General features: G+C 41.0%; 1 protein-coding gene across 4 annotated transcripts in view; it reads left to right on the top strand.

Annotated features, from left to right (window-relative positions):
• The window catches only part of Map3k13 (mitogen-activated protein kinase kinase kinase 13), a 160,895-nt gene that overhangs the window by 69,685 nt on the left and 83,806 nt on the right, over nt 1–7,404 (top strand). The window contains exon 1 of one of the 4 annotated variants that reach the window (XM_031363505.1): nt 1,849–2,077. The exons of the other annotated variants lie outside the window; for them this stretch is intronic. The gene's annotated coding sequence lies outside the window, so the exon portion shown is untranslated. Of the gene's footprint in view, nt 1–1,848; nt 2,078–7,404 lie in introns of those variants that run through there. 4 annotated transcript variants of the gene reach the window in all.

Consider the following 7,404-nt stretch of genomic DNA (forward strand, 5'->3'; position numbering starts at 1 on the left):
TTACACACACACACACACACACACACACACACACACACACACACACACCTCTCACAAAGAACAAAAACTAAAACAGCTCATATTTTTAGAGCAAAAAGCATACCTTGATTTCTACATTTAGATTTGTATCTACTAATGGATTTTTAAAGTGTTCGTAGGAAAAAGGACCAGAATCATCTTCGTTCATTACTGAAACCTGAAAGGGTTCATTTGGTTCTTGAAGGAACCCACTCATTTTTTTTTAAAGATTTATTTATTTTATATGTGAGTACACTGTTACAGTCTTCAGACACACCAGAAGAGAGCATCGGATCCCATTTCAGATGGTTGTGAGCCACCATGTGGTTGCTGGGAATTGAACTCAGGACCTCTGGAAGAGCAGTCGGTGCCCTTAACCGCTGAGCCATCTCTCCAGCCCCATGTGTACTTTTAATACATACAGCCTGGTGTGCTGTTTCGCCAACCTTATTGACACAGAGCACAGTGAGTCCAGAGAATGAGTATGGATATTCTCCATCATCTTCCCATGTAATGATTCTGAAGTAAGCTTGGTATCATGGATATTTGGCATAGCCTTTGGGGTACACACAGGGCCTACTAGCACCATTTCTATACTATATTAGCCATGAGCAATCCTAACTTACATAGATAAGCTTCTTTGGTCCCTCTTTTCCACAGTAATAGTCTACAAACTTCTTTATAGTGGCCTGTTGATTCTCTGTGCCATCGAAAGTCTATTCCTCACACAAAACAGTAGTGGGAAGTCTCATAACCACACGTTCCCTTTTCTCTGCTTCACAAGGCATCTTGTTGAGCACTCGAGTGCATCTCCCTTGTGAAGGCTCCTAGCCACGAGACATTGCACAACAGAGACCTTATAGCAAGCACTTCTGTTCTTACTTCAGTTCAAGGATTTGAGACCATTTGACAACTACAAAAATGACGGTCAATGTTTGGAAAGTATTGGTGATTGTAAAGCAACGTGTTAGGGAGAAGAGAGTTGCCTTAGCTTCTGCTTTGGTATAACCTTTAAAAACTTAGAGTAAAGAATTGTCATGAGCCCATTTGGTGAGTGAACACAGCTGTTTTTGCTGCTAAGATTTTATGCTGAAGTCAAATTTTGCTTCAAGGTTCATCAAGAGACCTTTTAGAGCCTTGCCTTAATTGAATATCAGACATTGAATAAATGAGGGAATGCTGTCCCTTATTTAAATCTAACTGTAAATTGCCCTTCTCCTCCCACTTTTGCTAAATCACAAAGGTCAGGAACATGTTGGGATAAAAGCAATACAGCTTATCTAATTCCATCTTAGAAAACCGTATGCACCCTTGCCCTAGTATTTTGGTGTTTCAAATTGTGTTGTGGGGTGTGAGCTTGTTGTTCTGACACCAATCTTAGGAACAAATTCTCTGACTTTGATTTCCTTTTATTACATTAGGCATGTTACTAAACATCAAGACTGGGTTAAAGGAAATCGCTCTAATAGTGAATAAAAAATATTTTATCTTTGGGAGCATTGATCCTTCTAAAATTCCACTTTGACTCCTTCATTCAGTACCAAGAATAATGTGTTTATGATTATCACATTTATGATTATCACAGCGCGCTAGATCTCTCTCTCTCTCTCTCTCTCTCTCTCTCTCTCTCTCTCTCTCTCTCTCTCTCTCTCTCTCTGTGCTGTGGCTGTGCTGCTCTGGTTTAAGGCTGTAATAGATGTCTGATTGGCGGGCTCTGTTTATTCTGTGACCAGATTCTTTCTAAAAGAGGGCTGGCCATACCTGCCTGCAGCCTATTGGCTGGGTATACTCTGGGCCCTCCCTCTCCCTCCCCCCCACCTTTTCCTTCACAGCACACACAGCCACTAAGTCTGTGCGGAATCCTAAACCAGCCCAATTTACATCCATTCATGAATGTGTGACGTCAGCAAGCTTTGAGCTCCTTTGCGGTGGGCCAGAGGATTGTGTGGGTAGAATCCCCTCCCCCTTATTTTTCCAATTCTGCAAGGCTCTTTAGATTAACCTTCCATCTTTTTAAAGCAAGAAAATGGAACAGCATGTGTAGGAATTCTTCATTGTTGTGAGTATTACACTCTTTTCCTGTTTCGTCAGCATGTATCTCACAAGGACAGATGGGGAATTTATTTGTGCTTTAAGCTTATTAGAAAACTGATATTACTGAGGGAGACCCAAGGTGAAAGAGACAGCAAAAGCCCGTAGGAAACCTGAACCACCCCCACCCCACAATCCCGGCACAGCTCAGCTACTGACAGCTGGTTATTTCTTTGCTTGTCTGCCTGCTAGACGTGGACATTTTTTGATTACGGTTCTGCACGTTACCTTTGGATGCTTGCTTGGTTTGTCTTAAAGAAAGATTCCGTTCCCTTCCAGAGGATGTGGATGTGTTGTGAGGGAGCCTGGGAGAATACCAGGAAGGAGCTGCCTAAAGCGGGGCTGGCAAAACAGAACAGGCTCTTGCCCAGCACTCGTCTTCTGCGCTGCTGTCCTTTCTGCCATGGCTCACCCTTCACCTTGCCTTTGTTTCCTAATCGTAGAACAGCCAATATCTCGTATTTGTAATATGGGGAGATAAATACATCTTGTTCGACCATTTTTCAAAACCTTTATGATGAGAGTACTTGGGATATGTTTGTATATATTTGCTGCTATTTTTTATATATTATTTTTAATACTAGAATATCTGTAGTGAAGACTAAGCAGGAATTATCCTTAAATTGTAAGGATATATTTTTAAAGATCGCTAATGAAGTTATTTCTTCCTATGTTCCAAAATTGTATTGTAAAGAAATGTAACCGAGTAGTTTTCTAAGGCGAACTTCCAATTGAAGAGTTTACGCCACTGTGTTTTAGAAATAGTGGGAAGTTCTGATGTCTGTCACATGTGAAGTTGGTTTGATAATTTATTCAGAAGTATCTGGGGTTGTTTTCCAGTGCTTAGGTTTATTTTGAGGAAAGGTGTGACATTCAAGAAAACAGATGTAGCACTGTCCTGTTCTGTCCAGGGCGGTCCCAGGGCACAGGTGACCTAACTGCACTTCCCAGCTTTGAGCAACTGATATACTGCTCTGAGACACGTGTTTGATTTTTCTTTTTTGGTGGGGGAGGGAACGAGAGAGAGTGCACCATTATTTCTTGTCACTCAACCATGTCTTAGTCACTTTGTGTAATCAATGCTTCATTTTGAGTTTTTCTTCTAAGCAGAGGTTCTAAGTTGTGGTCCCCATTTTCAGATCATTCCTTCATGGGGGAAGGGTTATTCTTAATCTTCCCAATGAACATCCATTTTGTAAAACATTATTATACCTGAAGCTGAAACATTTTATTTTCTTTCTCATATTAACCTTGGATGCTGTCATTTTGTTTTTGCTTTTGTTTTTTTCTGGGTATTTTCATGCCCTGGAGCTGTGGAAGGGAACCCTCTGCCTACTGTCCAGACAATGGTAGTTTTATGTTTTGTTGTTTTATTTGCTTAGTTGAACACATTTGATATGATTTTAGATATAATATCTCTGTATAGTGCAGCATTTTTCTATTCTGTGTCCTTCCAAGACTCTGTTGAAAGCATTTCCAAAGATACTTTAAATTGTTGAAGTCTACCAGAAGACCAAATCCTTAATCTTTTAAAAAATTAAGTTTCTGTATTCAAAGGCATTTTGAGAAACGTTTATTAGACTCTACCTTCATGCGTAGTTTATTAAATCAGAGCTTTATTTCCAGGAAAGAAATTTAGCTTGCACATAAATTGAGTGAGGTAAAACTGTCCCGCTGTGGCACAGAGTGGGTCTAGAACCCACTGTCCCCCTGGTGCCTGTATTCCAGATTATATTTATTTTCATGTATATTGTGCTTATGGGATAAAACAATAACTCTTAATTGTTTAATATCAAACAATAAAATACTGTGTATCAGCAATTATCAACAGATGCCTTTCTGTCTAAAAGTTGAAACTACTCCAGGAGTAGGAATTAATTTATTTAGGAAACAAAGTCAGTCAGACCACAGCCGTGTCCTGGGGAGAGCTGGTGGCTGGCAAGAGGCCACATCCACGATGTATAACACAAGAGCCAGCCTTGGGTAAAGTCAGTCAGACCACAGTTGTGTCCTGGGGAGTTGGTGGCTGGCAAGAGGCCACATCCACGGATGTATAACACAAGAGCCAGCCTTGGGTAAAGTCAGTCAGACCAAAGCTGTGTCCTGGGGAGCTGGTAGCAGAGGCCACATCCACGGATGTGTAACACAACAGCCAGCCTGGGGCGGCAGAACCTGGAGCTTGGCTCGCACTGTCTACTTGCCTTCGCCTGTATGCCACTGCTCACTAGCCACATGAGGAGCACATGTGACCCCAGATAGCCAAGAGGATCGACCCTTCTGGGCGGTGCAGCCTGATACCTATATACTTTGTTAAAATTAAAAAGCATTGGCTAGGAACACTGCTGATTGAAGAGAGAAAAAGTTATTCAAAGGATATCACACTCCACAGTTATTATTAGACATTGACTCTAACATTAGAATTCACTACACATTTTTTCTCCTTCCCTCTCCTCTTTTCCATCCTTTCTCTTTTCTTTTTCACTATTGGGTGATTTTTTTGGTATGTTCACCATGACCACAGTCGACTTTAGAATATTTTCATTATCCCAAAAAAAGCCACCGCGCACTCATTAGCAGGCCATGCTCACTTCTCAATGTCCTCAGCACTAGGCGAACAACAATCAACCTCCCTTCTTACGCCTCTTTGCTTATTCTGGACATTTCTTATAGATGAGATCCCATGATACATGAGCCTTTGTAATTAGTTTTTCTCACTTTTTCCGAAGTTCATCCTTGATATACATAACATACATCAGTACTTCATTTCTTTATGTTGCCAAATAATATGTAAGTGTACATAGTTAAATCACCATACTTCTCCACTCATCTGTTTGTGGACAGGCTAGTTCTACTGTTAGGTATTAGGAATCCTGCTGCTTTTTATACTCACATGCAAGTTTTTGCTTATCTTCCCATTTTTCTTGGGATAGAATGGTGGGTCATATGCTAACTGTACAGTGAACATTTGAGGAGATGCTGAACTGCTTTCTAAGTTGGCAGCACATTCCCATCAGGAACATACAAGAGTTCAAACCTTTCCATGTTCTGGGAAGCAGCAGCCATTACCTGTCATGTCCTGAGCATCCATCCCCCTAGTCATCTGAAACTGCATCTCCTTGTGCCTTTGTTGACATCTCCCTAGGGGTTAAGGATGTCCAGCATCTTTGATGTGTTTACTGGTCATGTGTATATCTTCTTTAGAGAAATGTTTGTTCAGACCCTTTGCACATATTAAAAATTAATCACTTATGTTTTTATTATTGATTTATGAGAGTCCTTTCTGTTCTCTGAATACAAGCCATGTAGAGCTCAGTGATTTGTAAATATTTTCTTGTCGGCCATGGACTGTCTTTTTCTTGGTGTCAAGTACAAAAAAAACCAAGTTTTTATGAAGTTCAGTTTCCCTTTTTCCTTCTTTGTGCTTTTGACATTATATCAAGGGCAGTGTTCCCTGACAAGGCCATTAAGGTCCATCCCTATGTTTGCATCTAAACAGTTTATATTTTTAGCTCAGAGTTTAATTAAGTTTTCAATATGACACAAGAAAGGGATTCAATGTCACTTCAGAATATAGATATCCAGTTGTTCTGGGACTGTTGGCTTAAGAAGGATACTCTTTCTCTTTTGGCATTCTGTCAGGGAACTTTCAGAAGCAAAATATTTCTGCCTGTGATGGCCCACCCCTGTAATCCTACTTAGGAGGTAGAGGCAGAGAAACGAGGTGTTCAAGGCTGTCCTTAGCCACAGAGTGAGTTTGAAGTCAGCCGTAGCTGCACAAGAGCCCATCTCATAAGCAACACAACAGGAAGACCTGATCTAATGCATCCATTCAGGGACATTCAAGTTTAACTGGCCTAGTCACGGTTTCGTCACTGGTGCTTTTGAAGGCTCCTCTACTACACAATATGTGGACGGGGTTGAAAACTATTTGTGTGGGTCATTTTGGGGTCAGTCTTAGGAAAGGAGAGAGGCACTACTTCTGAGTAAGGACAGAAGACGAATGAAAACAGAATTCTGACATGCAAAGGAGGAAGGAGCGCACCTAAGTTTACTCAAACTAGAGAGCAGGAGCTCTTACCCATCCTAAAGGGGGGGCATTGTCACGGGGGGGGGTGTGAGCCTTTATTTAGCATTTTGTATGTGCTTATAAACCTCTTCAGAGCTTTTGGGTATATTATTTCGTTTAAATACAATCCTCATAATACAAAGTACATACTCTTCTCACTTTGCAGCTGAGACAAAAGGCTGCTGACTCAACCAAAGATACCAGAGAATATATGTAGGGCTCAAGTTTCAAATTCAGTTTTCATGCCTAATCTTTCTTTTGTGTGTTGTGGATTTTGAATTGGGTAGTACTGTGAATTTTTATTGATCTAATCTAGCATGAGTTACAGGTCCTTTCTACTATTGCTTTGGGCTGGACAATGAGTAAAATACGCAATTGTGGAATATACGGTCGAGGAGTTGGCACAGCAGGTGCAGTGGGAGATAAGAGGGTGGAGCTAAAGAGGATTATCATGTCGTAGATGATCGTGGAGCCCAGGCTGCTGGGCTAGATGTAAGGAAAGCCCTAAGAAGATCAAGGGCTCATATGCTGGCTGGAAAGGACGATTGAAGTAGGTGGTAGAGAAACCATGATAGAAAAGAATTGTCCAAGTAGGATTGGCAGGCATAGCAGTGTTGTCTTGCATTTTTTATTTATTTAATCAACACATAGTTAATGACTGATAGTCTAGTTTGTATCTTGGACACTAATACATAGCAGAGCATAGAGGAGACAAAGATCTGCCCTCTTGGGGCTCACTTTATTCCAATAGAAGGAAACAAGCAGCAAATAAATAAGTCACTAATGATAAATGTTTTCAACTTTACGTTTTCAAAATTTTCAAAAATAAGCATGGGAAGGGATTAGAGAGTAGTGGGGTGAGGTATAGGAAAAGAAGTATCTTTTCTAGTTGAATTGTTTTTTTTTTTTCCAGATATTAACTCCTCAAAGACATTAAAGAACCAATAAGCATTGGCTAAGTCAGAAGGGAAAGAGAAAGGGGAGGTAGAAGGAGAAGAGGGGTTGGCTGCCCTGAGATGGAACCCTCCGTTCATCATTGTACCCCATGCCCAGCATCCCATAAACACTGTATATTGTAAAGTGTGCTTTTGATTGGGGGAGGCACTGGTGCTTCCTCAGCAGGGGAGGGGGGAGGGAGAGGGAGAGCAGAGAGGTCTGTGAGTGTGTGTGTGTGTGAGTGTATTTGTGTGTCTGTGAGAGAAAGAGTTAGTGTGTGCATGCGTGTGTGA

The sequence above is a fragment of the Mastomys coucha genome, unplaced genomic scaffold (assembly GCF_008632895.1).
Source record: "Mastomys coucha isolate ucsf_1 unplaced genomic scaffold, UCSF_Mcou_1 pScaffold12, whole genome shotgun sequence".
Lineage (NCBI taxonomy): Eukaryota > Metazoa > Chordata > Mammalia > Rodentia > Muridae > Mastomys > Mastomys coucha.